We start from the raw sequence: 17105 nt of genomic DNA, 5'->3' as shown, positions 1-17105 counted from the left end.
ACGGGAGGGCGGCTGACCCTTCCAGCCGGCTTAAGCGTTGCACGCCGACCGGTTTATGGCCAGCGGCTGCAGGCTGGCTGCGGTGAATGAGCGGGCGACGTCCCGCTTCTTGCAACCTGCGCAGTTTCCGGAGCTGCGAGCTCTCCTCTTGATTCCTGCGTGCTGCCCCGCTTACAGACTGCCCCGCTGTTGAAGGCGTTTTATAAAAAAAGCATGCTGGGATTGAGAAAAATGCAACCGGGAAGGGTAGGGGTTGCTTTTTTAAAACATTTTTTAATTGTTTTTTTATAGTACAGTAGTTTTTATAGTACAGTAGACCCAACAAGAGATGGATTGGCTCAATAACGGAAGCCACAGCCTTCAATTTGCAAGATCTGAGCAAGGCTGTCAAAGATAGGACATTTTGGAGGACTTTCATTCATAGGGTCGCCATGAGTCGGAAGCGACTTGACGGCACTTAACACGCACACACACAGTTTTCATCATTCATTGAAATAATTATATAGTATAATTATATAGTATAAGCAATATTTCTCTGGTGGGGGGCTTGACTATCGGAAAGAAAAAACGGAAGTATTTCTTCACACAAGGCATAGTTCAGTTGTGGAACTCCCCGCCTCAGGATGTGGTGATGGCTGCCAACTTGGAAGGCTTAAAGAGTGGAGTGGACATGTTCATGGAGGAGAGGGTTATCCATGGAAAATGAATACTAGTCATGATGCATACGTGTTCTCTCCAGGATCAGAGGAGCATGCCTATTAGGTGCTGTGGAGCACAGGCAGGACGGTGCTGCTGCAGTCGTCTTGTTTTGTGGGCTTCCTAGAGGCACCTGGCTGGCCACTGAGTGAACAGACTGCTGGACTTGATGGACCTTGGTCTGATCCAGCAGGGCCTTTCTTATGTTCTTTTGTACCTAAAAGCTGGAAAGATCCCGTGCCTGGTCAGTATAGCCAACAAAGCAGTCCAAAGGTAGGGTGGCACAGTTCATTACAGGGAAAACTGAACGTAAGTTTAAGCACAAGCATATATGAAGCTAATTATTTTGAACGGGCAGGATTTTCTAAAGTATACAAAAGGGAAGGAGTTAGTGCAATCTCAAGGGCCTTAACTGGTGCCGTGTGACATCAAATGTCACTCACAGGGCAGGGAATGTGATTCTTGACTAGGGAGAAGAAACAAAACTGATAGTGGATCCGCGGGAGCTCCAATTTTGCGCTGCTTCCAACAGCAACAAAAAACAAGGCAGGACTGTAGAGGTAAAGGGCAGGGTTGCAGGAATCTCCCCCAACCTCACTTCTCCACACAGGTAGCACAGGTTGAAGTAGCGGCTGTCCTCATATCCGGAGATGGGCGGAAAAGCAGCAGAAGACATTGAGAAGCCACCCAAGTGCCATCAAGTCGCAGCTGACTTACGATGACCCTGTAGGGTTTTCAAGGCCATTGCCTTCCTCTGCATAGTGACCCTGGAATTCCTTGATGGTCTCCCATCCAAATACTTACCAGGGCCAACCTGCTTAGTTTCTGAGATTTGATGAGATCGGGCTAGCCTAGGCCATCCAGGTCATATTGTTTTTAATTGTTTTTATTGTTAATTACTTTCTGCTATTTGGATTTGAAGATACTTTAGTTTTTATATTTGTACATAAATAAATAATGATTGATTTGGCTTGGTTTTAATGGATTTTGTGAGAGGCTCTTCGAACTAGTCTTGTGCTGAGGGGTGAGATATAAATGTTTATAATAATAGCAACAAGACCCACATCACAGTGAAACCAACATGTAACCGATTGCTTCTTATAGAATTTATTTTTCTGTATTATCAGCCAATCATTGTTTGCCATCTGGTGGCAATTCTTGGTTTTGCAAACAATTCTTAAAATTGAAAAATAACTCTTACACAAAGCTGATAGGTACTACGTCAAAGGAAAGAAGGAATCACTTCAAATACACTTCAGATCCTGATCCCACAAATTTGGGGGGTAGGGAATCTCTTACAACGTATGTATTTTATTGACACCCATTAATGGTATTATATAACAAATTTAATGTCAATCATAACTACATCGATGTGGATATTAAACAATGGCTCAGCTGCACATATCCTTAGAGAGACAGAATGGTGTAGTGGTTAAAGTGTCATACTATGATCTACGAAATCCAGATTTGAATCTCCAATCTGCCGTTGAAGCTTGCTGGGTGACTTAGGGTTAGTCATACTCTCACAACCTCCCCTACTTCCAAGGGTGGTTGTGACAGTAGAATGGAGGAGAGGTGAATAATATAAGTTCCTTTGGGTCCTCATTGGAGAGAAAGATGGGGTATAACCAAGTAAACAAACAATATGTAACTGACTTGTAAATATAGTCTGCCTAGTAAATGTCGGGATGTGACGTCATTCCATGGGTCAGTAATGACCCGGTGCTTGCACAGGGGACTTCCTTTAATTGACTCACATGATTTGTATCAGCCTGGTGTTTCCACACGGTGGCAGGCTTCTGTACCTTCCCTGTTGCTGCTGGGTTTATGCATACAGTGCAGCAGCAACAGGGCTTCCACATAACTGGCTACCCTGTAGTTGCCCTGCCTCAGACCCACAGCTGTGGCCATTCCTACCCCCCCATACCATCAGGGCTTTTTCAGCCCCCCTCCAAATCAGCAGTTGAATATCATTATAACATTTTTAACGGTCTGTGGCTCATGTTCTCTGAATTACCAGCTTGTACTTTACAAAAAGCAAATCTCTAACCCCATTTATTTCAGATATGCCTTTTCTGTTATAACTCTGTAACAAAAGGGGCTAAAAATAAAAGCTGGGAATTCAGAAAGCGTCACCACAGATGTGATCTAACAATATTCACTTACCAATTAAAGTAAATGAGCCCCCACAACGGCAGAGGAAGGAAATGGCTGCCATGCAGGTGGGACTGGAAAAATTCTAACTTTCCTACTTACATGGCAGCCATCCAAGATTTGCTGTAATCTTTCCTAAAACTTCACAGGAAAGCATGTTTGGGGAAGATTGGAGGTGGAATGATGATGGAAGGACAGCTCTGTTAGTGGTGGAGGAGAAGAGGGCTGTTTTTACTTTTTGACCCATTTCATAGAATCATAGAGTTGGAAGGGGCCATACAGGCCATCTAGTAGTCCAACCTCCTGCTTACTGCAGGATAAGCCCAGAGCATTGCTAACAAGTGCTTGTCCAGCCTCTGCTTAAAGACTGCCAGTGAGGGGGAGCTCACCACCTCCCTAGGTAGCTGATTCCACTGTCAAACAATTCCTACTGTAAACATTTTTTTCCTAATATCCAGCCAGTACCTTTCCTCCCGCAATTCAAACCTATTATTGCAAATCATATCCTCTGCTGCCCACAGGAACAGCTCCCTGCCCTCGTCCAAGTGACAGCCCTTCAAATACTTAGAGCAATCATGTCCCCCCTCAACCTCCTCTTCTCCAGACTAAACATTCCCAACTCCCTCAGCCTTTCCTCGTAGCGCTTGTTCTCCCGGCCCCTGATCATCCTTGTTGCTCTCCTCTGCACCCACTCCATTCTGTCCACATCCTTTTTGAAGCGAGGCCTCCAGAACTGCACACAATACTCCAGGTGCGGCCTGACCAATGCAGTGTACAGCGGAACTGTGACATCTTGTGATCTGGATGTTATGCCTCTGTTGATGCACCCCAAGATTACATTAGCTTTTTCTGTCGCTGCATCACACTGGCTGCTCATATTTAACGTATGGTCCACCCGTACCCCAAAATCTTGTTCACACATACTGCTGCCCAGAAGTGTATCCCCCATCCAGTATGCATGTCCCTCATTTCTGTTACCCAGATGTAGAACTCGGCATTTATCCTTGTTGAATTTCACTGCAGACCCTGAGCCTTAACGCACCAACAATTTAAAGCAGAGTATCATCGTGCTCGGTGTGTGTGTTTTGGATGCGTATTCTTCATTTCCGATCGCACAGTGCCTGTGAAGACTGCTCCCAAGACGGTTTATTGTCATATCGTCATATTGTTATCGCACCGTTGAGAGGACACGAGTCTCGTGCAGCCGCAGCCCCGGGGCGAAAGCAAGGTCTTTTTTTTGGGGGGGAGGGTCTTAGCGAGTCCCTGGGGCTTCACGCCCCTGTGCGCTCTCCTGTCTGGCTCCAGGCGCTCACGTGGCCGGGGGTGAGCGCCTCTCCCGCAGCTGCTGCTGCTGCGTCTGCAGGGCTCTGCCCGGCTAGCAGCGGGGCAGCCGTGGAGCACCCGCCCTGAGGCGGAGCGCCCCGGCCAGCCCGGCCCAGCCCAGCCACCCAGCTGCCGAGACATGTGGAGCGGCGTGGTGGGGAGCGGGATGAGCAGCAGGCAGCGGCTGGCCCTGCGCAGCCCGGGGCCCTGGGGCTTCCCCCTGGTGGACAGCAAGGACTTCGAGCAGCCCCTCACTCCAGTGTAATCTGCAGGGAGACCCCCACCCTGCCCCGCAGGGGCACGCCGCCTCGTACCCCCCTCCGCTCTGCCACCTTGCTGCTGGGGGGACCCAGCAAGAGGCTGCAAGAGACACCCCGGCTGGACTCGACCTCTCCTGGGGGCCCAGAAGCCTGCTGCAGGGGGGGGGGCGCCCAGTACAGGACGCCATAAGGGGGGCACTTCCTTGCTCTTGACCCCCCCCAGTTGCAAATGCCAGGCTTCGGCTTTGTGGGGGGAGTGTCTCCAGGGATCCTTTTTCCTGTTTTGAAACGACATAAGGAAATACATCGTGATATAGGCGTTTTGGGAAAAAACAGATGTCTGGCACTTCCAAAGCATTTCCAAGCTGAAACGGGAGGTCTGAGGTGCGATCTAACCGGGATAACACTTTTTTTAAACGTAGTATATACTGAGTGCGTTAGGCCCCCCTCACTTTGCCCTGTATACTCAGTGAACTGAGTTGGAAAAGCCCCCTTCTGCTTGCAGATCTTGTAGGATACAAGCCATGATTCTTCATGATATGGAGATTAAGCATCTCTGAAAAAGCCTGTTTGTTGTATGGTAGCATGACAGTATTCAAGGCAGCTGTGTGTACCGGGTGTCAGTCTGGTGGGTCCAGGCAAGACTCCTTTGGTACAGTGGTTGCCTTTCCTGATGTTACTCAGAAGTGATCATACCCGTTTGGCAAACCTATGCATTTGGAGGCATGACTGCATGAGAATTTCCATCTCTTGTCGGGCCAGCCCTTGGTTGCTAAACTGGAAGTTCAGGAAGCGGGCCCTGCAGATTGATGGCACGTGGAGCTTTACGCAATATTCCACTTTTGGACTTTTCCACCTTGGCTGGCCTTGAAAATTTCCTCTCATCTCTACATGGCGTGATGGCATCAGCCAGATTGTGTACAGTGTGATTTGTGGGTTTGAGAGGTGCTGTGAAGCATTTGTTTTCATCAGAGAAGCATCTGATGAAAATACATGCCTTGAGCCAACTTGCCTTTCTTTTGGCTTGTCTGTTTCTCTCAAAGCATTTATTTTTTAAAGAAAAGAAAAACGTCTGCAAGCTGTCATATATCTCAAGGTACATAGCTAAAGCATGGGAACAGCTAGACTAGACACTTCCCAGTTCTGGAGATTGGTGTCAGATTGTCCTAAAAGAACTTACTCTTCCTTTACAAACTTACCAGAAATATGGAAGACACATTTCAAGGAGCTCTATGCATCCCTAGCCTTGGAGGATTCACATTTAGGAAATGCTGATAATATTTATAATATTCCAACATGGCCACCAATCGAACAATCAGAGATAAGAAACCTCATTGGATCCTTGAGGTTAGGGAAGACACCAGGAATAGATTTACGGTAATACCTCCAGATTTAATTAAGGGAAGCATTGATTGGTGGGCCCCAGTTTTGACTACTTTATTTACAACAATAGATAAAACTGGAAGGATCCTGAAAGGGTGGGAGGTAGCAATAGAGTGTGTATGTGTGTGTGTGTTAAGTGCCGTCAAGTCGCTTCCGACTCATGGCGACCCTATGAATGAAAGTCCTCCAAAATGTCCTATCTATGACAGCCTTGCTCAGATCTTGCAAATTGAAGGCTGCTGCTTCCTTTATTGAGTCAATCCATCTTTTGTTGGGTCTTCCTCTTTTCCTGCTGCCCTCAACTTTTCCTAGCATGACTGTCTTTTCCAGTGACTCTTGTCGTCTCATGACATGACCAAAATACGACAGCCTCAGTTTAGTCATTTTAGCTTCTAGGTTCAGGCTTGATTTGATCTATAACCCACTGATTTGTTTTTTTGGCAGTCCACGGAATCCGTAACACTCTCCTCCAACGCCACATTTCAAAGGAATCTATTTTCTTCCTGTCAGCTTTCTTCACTGTCCAGCTTTCACACCCATACATAGTAATAGGGAATACGATGGCATGAATTAATCTAGTCTTGGTGGCCAGTGACACATCCTTACACTTCAAAATATTTTCTAGCTCCTTCATGGCTGCCTTTCCCAGTCTCAATCTCCTTCTGATTTCTTGGCTGCAGTCTCCCTTTTGGTTGATGGTGGAGCCAAGGAATTGAAAGTCTTGAACAATTTCAATTTCCTCATTGTCTACCTTAAAGTTGTGTAATTCTCCTGTAGTCATTACTTTTGTTTTCTTGATGTTCAGCTGTAGTCCTGCTTTGGCACTTTCTCTTTTAAAAAGCAATAGTAGCTCCCATATATAAGAAGGGTAATAAAAACGATCCAGCTAACTATAGGCCAATACGTTTATTAAGTACAGTAAGTAAGCTGTATGCAAAACACCTGCAATGGAAGCTTAAGGAATGGCTGGAACAAGGTAAATATTTAGCAGAAGAGCAAGGAGGGTTTAGAGAGGGGAGATCGACCATAGATCAGTGTGCAATATTAGACCATCTAATAGCTAAATATTCTTCTAACTCCACTGTATCCTTGTATGCTGCCTTTATAGATTTCAAACCTGCCTTTGACTCAATCTCAAGACCTATACTTTTGGGGAAAAACTAGGGAAGACATCCATAGATAAACAACTCCTTTTCCTAATCTGTGCCTTGTATGAAAATATGATCATCAGGGTAAAGTGTAACTCGCAGGGTCATCTTACAGACCCCATAAAAATAGAGAAGGGGGTCAAACAGGGTTGCATATTAGCACCTCAGCTGTTTAATATTTATATTAATGACATAACAACTTGTCTTGGGAATATGGATTTCCCCCCTCCAAAATTAGCGGACAAACACATTTCTTTACTGTTGTATGCAGATGACCTAGTCCACCTTTCAAGGACCCCTATTGGGTTAAGAAGGGCATTGCATTCCTTAGCGGAATATTGTTGTGAGAATCAGCTAGAAATTAATCACATGAAGACAAAAGTTATGGTCTTCGGGAACAAACCTAAGAAACAAACTTGGTATCTCAACGAGGCCTGCATCGAGCAGGTTTATCCGTATATCTCAAGGCAGCTGCTAAATAATCTGATTTGCAAAGGTACTGACTTGCTTACTTTCCAGAGGAGAGAAGGGCCTTCACTCTGGCTAAGAAGACACATCCAGCCCAATCCCAAACTCATTTATGCAGAAGCAAGTCTAAGAGAGTTTTGTTGTATGTATTGTGTACAGAACTGAAGCCCTGATTATTAATACAATAAATGAACCAATTTTTTTTGCAAGGGCATTATTTTTTGAGGAGGAGCTTTAATTTCAGGATAAAATTCAGTGACAAGAAAAGCTCACTTTGTTCACGAGAAGGTCGGACTTAGTTCACTACCATGATTCAGTATATACATGCCTGCTAGTTGTCCCTGTATGTTCATATCTGTCTGTACTTGGTTGTTCTGAACTAGATTTTTGCAGTGATGCAAAGCATTGACTGGCATTCCCCATGATGTGTAAGTGAGTCACCTCACTTTGACGTTTTTGGTAAATAATCCCTTCTATATCTGGTGATAACATGTAATAGTACTTTATGCCTCGAACTCCTGTCCGGGTCTCCGGAATGAAACCCAGTTTCCTTGCAGTGTTCCTTTCTGTCCAGCAGGAGGCAACATCTCACTGGAACTGGTTTTTTTAACCTTGTAATGAGAAAGGGGAATGAAAACTCAGCAATTGTATAATTTATTTCCAATAAATTTTGCTATAACATTCCATATTGTGTATAATTAATTGTTTATATAACTATCTTATCCTGCAAGAAAATACTGAATGCAACATGTGGCATATTAGTACAAATCTTGAGAATCTGGGATTACCCAGCCTTGTTGCAATCTTTTGAACACATCAGGAGTATCCCCACAGTGAATGCATATAAGGCCAGGCCCTAATGGTTGTTCAGTGGAAGAGCACATGCTTTGCGCATAAAAGGCTGTTGATTCGTTCTCTACCATTCTCAGTGGTACTCAGCACGACTGGAAAAAAAAATCTTGGCATGCAACCTGGGGAGCTCCTGCTATTCATGGGGAGAGGGTACCTAATGAACTGGAGCCCATTTCAGTCATTACAAATTTTGGTGCTCTTTCATGTACTGGGAGAGTGTGCGATCCTCTCAGTAGGTGCAGTCACCATTTTGTGTGACTAGAGAAACACATGCATTTTTCACATGGAATGAAACATTTAAAAAATGTGCAGCCTTAAGTTTCTCCCCTTATAGATGCTGTGTACCCAAACAGAGAGGCATCTGCCCTGTTTCTGTGTTAGAGTGCAACTTTCCTTATTGAAAGAAGTGTTTTCCTAATAAAGTTTAAAAGAAGATAAAGAATTTACAAAAGAAACAATCTATTTTTCTTCTATGTTGGATACTTCATCTGTAACAGGCATCTCTTGGTTCACTGTGATTTGGGAACTCCGTTGATATTCATCAGATCTCCCTGAAGTGAGGGAAAAAAGGGCACAGTAAGGAGGGTGAGTCCAGTGTGATTGGTGATTCAGGCTTCACACTTAGTTGGGCAAGGGCACTGCTTAGGGTTGCCAACCGGCAGGTACTTGCTGGAGATCTCCTGCTATTGCAATGGATCTCCAGGTGATAGAGATCAAGAAGAAGAAGAGTTGGTTTTTATATGCCAACTTTCTCTGCCACTTAAGGGAGACTCAAACCAGTTTACATATCAGGAAAGCAGAGTCAGAACAAGTAATTTGGGTCCCTAGAGCAGCTGAATCCAAATGGCACCCTCATGGGATAAGACCATAAATAATAAAATGAGCAATTGGTAATTATCTGCCTTTTGTGGTACCTCCACATTTACTGTGTGAGGTGAGCTGGGTAGCTTAAGCAGAGCAATATAACAAGACGTAGGAAGAAATGTGCCTTGTGGTAAATCATTACAACCTTGCCATTGGTTCAGAAGAACATCTGACTAGGTGCCATAAACAATGATGAAGGATAATTGCAGTGCTTTACTGCTGGTTTATGTTGAGTTAAACCCGATAACTAAAAGCAGCCATTCTGGAGAAATAATTGGCGCATCTTACCCTGTTTTAAAAATTGGCACACCGTACCCTGTTTAAACTTTACAGCTCTCTCAGCCCTAGAAGATGTCTCCTGCTTGGAGTATGTCGACCCTCCAGAATGGCTCTGTGGGGAGCCATCCTAACAAGTTAGCATAGCAATGTAAACATTATCTCAGCAAGTTACTATGGGGCAAGTGACAGGACATGAAAACACCAGAACTAGAATTATGGGACTTTTGTCCCAGTGAAACCTGAAAGACAAAGCGGCTATTCCTAGCTTTGAACAAGCAAACTGAGTTACAAGCAAATTTATTTGTGACCTGTAGACCTTTAGCTGGAATTGTGAAAGAATGTTGCTCTTTGGACAGAGAGAACATTGTTCAAAACTATTCTGAGAATTAGTTGTGGTTGCATAAAGTAATTACCAGTACAGGTCAAATGAATCTTAACAAGTCCAGGTATGTTGAGGGCAACAAAACTGATAAGGTCCAGTCAAACTTTTGCCTTTACCACGTTTACCGTGTTGTTCACCATGTTGAACTTCTTGGTAAACAAGTAGAGATCCAAACAGAAACTGAGTGGAAATTAGCAACATTTACAACTAGTAAAGTAAGTAAAGGTTTTTTTGGGGGGTGGGGATTTAAAACTAGGTTTTCATGTATTTATTTACTTAATTTATATTCCACCTTTCTTGTGGAGACTCAAGATGGATTTCAGAATTAAAAAACAACAACAATAATACAGCACCAGACATCCAATGAACAATGTAATTGGGTTAGGATTACAGGATTAGTGGACAATGCGAACCACAACTGCCTAAGCAAAGTGTGGCGGAATTACAAAAGTAGAAGACAAGATAATCACTAGAATGATCACTGCAATGGACTACAATCTTGCTCTATTATCAAGTCGCCCTCCATATGCCCTCCTGAACATCTGTTTTGCATAGGGTTGCCAACCTCCAGGTAATAGCAGAAGATCTCCTGCTATTACAACTGATCTCCAGCTGATAGAGATCAGTTCCCCTGGAGAAAATGACTGCTTTGGCCATTGGACTCTATGGCACTGAAGTCCCTCCCCTCCACAAACCTCGCCCTCTTCAGACTCCGCCCCCAAAATCCCCCTCCGATGGTGAACCCTAGTTTTGCACATTCTGTGGAATGATGGGCGTGTGGTAGCCTTCCAGACCTCCTCAGGCAGGCTGTTCCACAAGATGGGAACCACCAAGGAGAATGCACTTGCCCTTTTACAGGGTTGCCACTGTTGTTGAGTCTCCCACCGTTCTGACAGTCCCGTGCTCTGTATCCCCATCCTTATTTTTACTGATCCTCTGTCCTTTTCGTTTTCCTCGATGCTTTTGGCTGATTGGCTCAGATGTCACAGTGGGCCTTTTTGTGCTATGATTAGAGATGGGAAGGCCTGGAAAAAAAACGGAAACATTGGGGAAAAACAGTTTTTTTCTGTTTTTTTCCTTTTTTTCCAAAGGTGTTTTTTTTCCGGGGGGAAACGGCTTTGGAAAAAAAACGGGGGGAAATGGAAAAAAACTGTTCCCCCCCAATTTTTCATTCCCCCCCCCAGGCCTTTACATCTCTAGCTATGATACATTCACGAAACAAATGAGCTGACCAGTCTTTTGCTAGCAACTGCAAGTAATAGGTATTGCTGCTTATATGGTAGTATTAATGTGGAAAGGGGGACGGCATGGTGATTGAGGCAAGAACCAGAATGATGCTGGAGAGGGAGGCTGAGTTAGGTTCACTCTGGCTAGAATGTGCATCATGCTTTGTGTCATGTGTCATCCACACACAGAATCCTCCCTTGCCCACTGTTGTGTCTTTACCCATTGGGCAAAGGGGTTGTGACTGTACCCTTCCTTCCCCACTGTTGTCTAGCATTTAGAAGGGCAGGGAAACAAATGAATCACAGTAGTGTAGGAGGCCCTAGCTAACTGATGTCACCCAGCATGCCGGCACGTCATTTTTTGATCCTTCCAGTTCAAAGTAAAAAGATAACGTAGGCTGATTGGAGTAACTCTTGCTACTCCAGTTCAGCTCTTGTGAAACACAGCAAATGATTAAGCATAGTTGTGGTTAAAATTAATTTCTCAACCACACTCAGTTTTTATCAAGTTCAACAGTGCATGCCAAATCAGATGTCACAGCATGTTCTTCCCAACCGTGGTATGAAGTAGGGCTGTCGATTCGGTTCGTCCCGAACTGAAAAACAGCTGAATTTTCCCTGATTTGGCAGTTTCTAGTTTGGATGGAACTGAATTTGAAAAAGGCGGGAAAATGACGAGCTGAATTCGGCGAGTTCGGGCGGATGCCGAATAAATTCGGTGCCCCCAAAGGAGCATTCTCCCGCGGCCAATCGGTGGCCAAGCTGTGTCTTCTTCTGGCCTATCAGTCATGGTTGAGTGCGTGAGCCCAGCTGCTGCACGGCCCGGGGAGAGAAAGAGAGAGTGTCTGTTTGTGTGAGAGAGATCCCCGTGGGGGAGGTGCGTGTGCACATTCGCTCCTTTCCACGGCTCTGGGGGGGCATGTTTGGAGGTAGAGGTCCCAAACTTTCAGTGTGGCTTGAGAGGACCCTTCTTGCAAGAACCCCCAAGTTTTGTGAAGATTGGGTCAGGGGCCCATGAGTTATGGGGCCCGGAAGGGGTCCGCCCATCCTTAATGTGCATCTTTGTTCCATTTACAGCACAGTCGCGGATTTCCATGGCTCGGGGGGCATGTTTGGAGGTAGAGGTCCCAAAGTTTCAGTGTAGCTTGAGGGAACCCTTCTTGCAAGAACCCCCAAGTTTTGTTAAGATTGGGTCAGGGGGTCCCGACTTATGGGGCCTGGAAGGGTTCCCCCCCCAATCTGCCCATTGGAATAAAGCGATCAAGAACACATTCGCGGCTTTCCACGGCTCCAGGGGGGCATTTTTGGAGGTAGAGGACTCAGACTGTCCGCATTTCCGCTGGTGATTTATTCATGGCATAAATTTACTCCACTACTCCTGGAATTTCTTTGGGGCAAAAAGCCCCCATGAATAGCATTTTGAGAATTCAAATCGGAAAACTGGGCAGCTAGAGAGCAGCAAAACCAAGGCAAACTCCCTCTGCTTAAATGGCCTTAGTTTCAGGTGGGTAGTTGTGTTAGTCTGAGTCTAGCAGCACTTTAAAGACCAACACGATGACCAGTGTATAATCTTTCGAAAGTATCTGAAGAAGGCAGCGTTATCTCTCAAAGTCTCTATACCCTGGAAATCTTGTTGATCTTTAAGGTGCTACTGGGCTCGAATCTTGCTGTCATAATCTTGCAAATGCCGCACTCAACCTGCTGTCCCACAGCTACTCCTATTGGCTGCAGCATGGAAAACCTAAAAGTTGAACTAACCCAAATCCTTTCCCATTAGGCCTTGGAAGTACTGATGTACTTGGCTCATAGTCTGGCCCTTGAGCTTTCCTTTAGCCCTGCGTGTCATTCCATTTACAGCTTTGCTCGCTTGAATACTGCAATGGGGGAAAAATGACCTTCCTTTGCTTATGTAAAACATATGCTTAGACATGTGTTCCCAGGTTTGGCCATGTCAGCACTGACGTTTTGAAAAATCCCTTCCTAAATTCTGAAACGTTGCTACTAAAGAGGAAATTAATGGGGTGTCATCCTCATGTCTTCTTTGATTTAATGGCATGGCTGTTATTTAGACTAACAGATTATGGGTTTTGGAAAGGAAGGGAGAAGGAATCTTGTCTCCTGAAAGGATAATCTGGATTAAAACAATCATCTTTTAAAAAACGAAACAAAAAACCCTCATAATCAATTCCATTACATGGAGCACTCTAGAGGATTGAGGAGGAAAACTGGGAAATAGAATATGGGGGAGATCATGTATAAGAAAGTGCGGTGGAAAGGAATTTTATTTATTTATTTATTTAACTTCTAGCCCACCCTCCCCGGCCAAGGCCAGGCTCAATTAAATATATAATGTGATATATATATATCACATTCAAATATTTAAAACAATAAAATATAGCAACATTCCAAACATTCAAACCAAAGATGGTGCACAGTACTTACAGCACCTGCTGTGTCAAACAGGAAGACAGGTCACTCCCTCCAGCATAATTGTACTAAATACCAGAAAAAAGATGGGGGGGGGGGGAGGTAGGGAGGCCAGCATTGATAACGCCTGTGACTGTCCTCAGTTGTAGGCCTGGTAGAATAGCTCTTTCTTACAGGCCCTGTGAAACTCTTTAAGGTCCTGCAGGGCCCTGATGTCACTAGGCAGAGCATTCCACCTTGTTGAGGACAGCCGCACACTCTTAGGATTGGGGACCACCAACAAATTATTATCCACAGATCTTAATGTCCTTCAGGGGGTATACCAGGAGAGGCGATCCCGAAGATACGAGTGTCTAGGGGTGCCAACCTCCAGGTACTGGCTGGAGATCTCTTGCTATTACCACTGATCTCCAGCCGATAGAGATCAGTTCCCCTGGAGAAAATGGAGAAAATGGCCACTTTGGCAGTTGGACTCTATGGCATTGAAGTCCCTTCCCTCCCCAAACCCTTCCCTCCTCAGGCTCCACCCCAAAAACCTCCCGCCGGTGGCAAAGAGGGACCTGGCAACCCTATCAGGGTCCCAGACTGTGTAAGGCTTTAAAGGTCAAAACCAGCACCTTAAACCTGACCCGGTATTCCAGCTGGAGCCAGTGCAGATGACGGAGAACTGGCTATATGTGTTCTCAGAGCGAATTCCCCATGAGGAGCCTCACCGTCACATTTTGTACCAGAATATACTGCCTTTCATTTTTATTCTTTTGTTTGAAGACTGTGACATAAACTATGCTCGAAAGGATGCAGCTTTTAGCATGTATAACCAAAGCATGCAGCTGAAGTTAGAACTAAATATTATGACAGATGGGTTGGAAGGCCAGAATATGGTTTGAAGGCATGTGAGGGAACAAATGTTGAAGCCAAGCAGCTCTGGGTCTGGTCAGTGCCCTCATGGGAGACCTCCTGAGAGGCCTAGGCTAGGGTTGCCAGGTCCCTCTTTGCCCCTGGCGGGAGGTTGTTGGGGCGGAGCCTGAGGAGGGTGGGGTTTGGGAAGGAGAGGGACTTCAATGCCGTAGAGTCCAATTGCCAAAGCAGCCATTTTCTCCAGGTGAACTGATCTCGATCAGTTGGAGATCAGCTGTAATAGCAGGAGTTCTCCAGCTAGTACCTGGAGATTGGCAACCCTAGTTATGAGGGTCTGATATGACATAAATGTCACTTGGTCAGGCCGGGCTATGCTTTGCCAGCTCAGATCAAGAGTAGGGGTTATGAGGGTGGTTGCCTCGGCTGGCTCGCAGGCTGGATAAAAGCTCTCATGGGGCTGGATCCGGCCCACTGTCCTTAAGTTTGACACCCCTGGGCTAGAGGCTTGATTTTTTTAAAAGCAAGCTGGAGAGTCAAAGGAGCTAGCGGATACATCATTGTAATGTATAAGCCAATTGCCATTTTTGGTATCATGAGGAAATGGTGGCAGGGGAGGGGGCAAGGAAAATAGGGCCAGTGTGGGGTGGAACCTGCAAAAATGCACACGTTCCTATCCACACACCATACACACATGCACTGACTGCTACCCTTCCAAAAAGACTGTGCCGAACCAGGTTTGGAAAAGAGTGCAGCAAAGTGGTGGTGGGGAACAGAAAGTGGATGATTAGAGGATGATGTCATGCAGATGCTAAAAAAAAAAAATCTCTGCTCTGGTCTGGACACCAAACTGGAGCAGAAACTCCATGTGGACGAAACCAGAGATGTGTAGCTCTCCCTTTGCTCACTGATTCACCCCTGCAAATTTTGTTTCACACAGGGGAAACATATTCTTTTTTCCAAAGCCGGGCTTTGAAACTACAAGTAAGCCTAGTTGGAAGAAAATCAACCAAGGGGAGGCATTTACTAGGAAGAATTGGTGGGCTCAGGAGGGGATAAGCATTTCTCCCTCCTTCTCCATTTCCTATTTTCTCCTGCAAATGTCCACACACCTCACAGTTGAAGTATTTTGGCAAACACCGGGTTGGGAACACATGTTTGCTCAAATATCTAGTTCTGCCCTACAACTAGTTCTGAATGTGTGTGTCTGCACTGAATTTTGTGGAAGGCACATTTTTAATGTTTTTTTTTTATTTATGTCTCTATGATTTTACAACTGATTATGGCGGCAAGGATCAAGCTACAGAACAATCTCCTGCATTTTCCAAAATGTAAATAGCAATCACAAGAAGCTCAGTCCAGATTGGGATCCAGGAACATATGGTGGGAGTCTTAACCGTTTCCTGCCCAACTGGAACCAGTTGTAGGTTTGCAATAGCTCTTCTCACGAAGTACATGGCAACTCCTTGGACCAACAGTGAATTACAGCCCGTAAAGGACAGAAGAGGGCATCAAGGAGGGGGCTCTTGAAGCTCCTTGGGTCAAGTATTTCTGGAAAGCTTCTTATCTTACCTCCCAAAGGATCCAAGTTCAAGGTCCTTGTTGCCAGCAGCAACACATTTCCCCCTCTCTTCAGGCTGATTTATACATGTATCTCCAACCTTTGATCTCGGCAGCATCAAAGGAGGGTGCCCAGGTGTGAACGAGCTATCATGGATCACAGAACCACAGCTGGATCTTTCATATCAGTTTTCTTTAAACAAAACACATGTCAACAGGAGCCAGACTCATGTAATGTGAGTCAACGAGAGCTGGGAAACCCAATGATAGATGCGCCTGAGAGAACTACACGCATAGCCCTTAATGTATGTAAACAGAACTACATTTCATAATCAAGATTAACACCTATTCAGGCTAGAGGGGTGCCGTGGGGTTCATGTAATCAAGGTATTTTAGTGTGCCGGGGTGGAATGAGTGTCATATTAATAACCGAACATTCCCAATCATCTTAATGGCCCCATGGGCTGAGCCGAGCCCTATTTTGTTTCTTTCCTCAGCTAATTAGATGATAGGGAGATTTATGATGTAATAGAGTCGCCCCAATGTTTTCTTTAATTTGACATCTAATTCATCAATGCCCATTGCCTCTGCAGGTGTGATTTAAATTCTTCTATACTGAGGCGCAGCATTTTCTAATTATCGAAGGAGGTGCATTTGTTTCCCTTTGTCTCCCTGACATTTTTTTCCTAGACCACATTGTATCATGCATTTGTGACAAAGTATAGCAATTTAATTTTCATAGGATTCTGAAAACATTTCTGAGGGAGACAGCAGCTGTTTTGACAGGTGTATGTGCACCCCCCCCACCCCGATGAAGAGTAATCCCAGGTGAATTGCTTTTGGAACTCAAGTGGACCAGGTCTGCTTAAACGTATCATGGATTAAGGCCACGTCTTCCACAGGGCGATAGTTCTTGATAGTCTTCTCGCTGTGGTGCAGCTGCTGATTTAGCGCAACACGGGGGTTTCCACATGGCGGGTTGCCCCTCATTTCCCTGCCTGAAATCCTGGCCATAGCCCAGCTCCCCTTCTCGTGCTGGTGGGGTCCTTTTCAGGGTTGATTGTGTTTTTTTGTTTTTTTTGTTTTTTTTACCTCAACCAATAATTGACAAATGATATCAGAGGCACTTTGGGAGGAAAGGCTTTACACATTTCTTAAGTAGGCTTGCCGATTTCCAGGTACTAGCTGGAGATCTCCTGCTATTACAACTGATCTCCAGCCGAAAGAA

Source organism: Euleptes europaea, chromosome 5, assembly GCF_029931775.1.
Source record: "Euleptes europaea isolate rEulEur1 chromosome 5, rEulEur1.hap1, whole genome shotgun sequence".
NCBI lineage: Eukaryota > Metazoa > Chordata > Lepidosauria > Squamata > Sphaerodactylidae > Euleptes > Euleptes europaea.
This window is presented reverse-complemented; position numbering follows the sequence as displayed.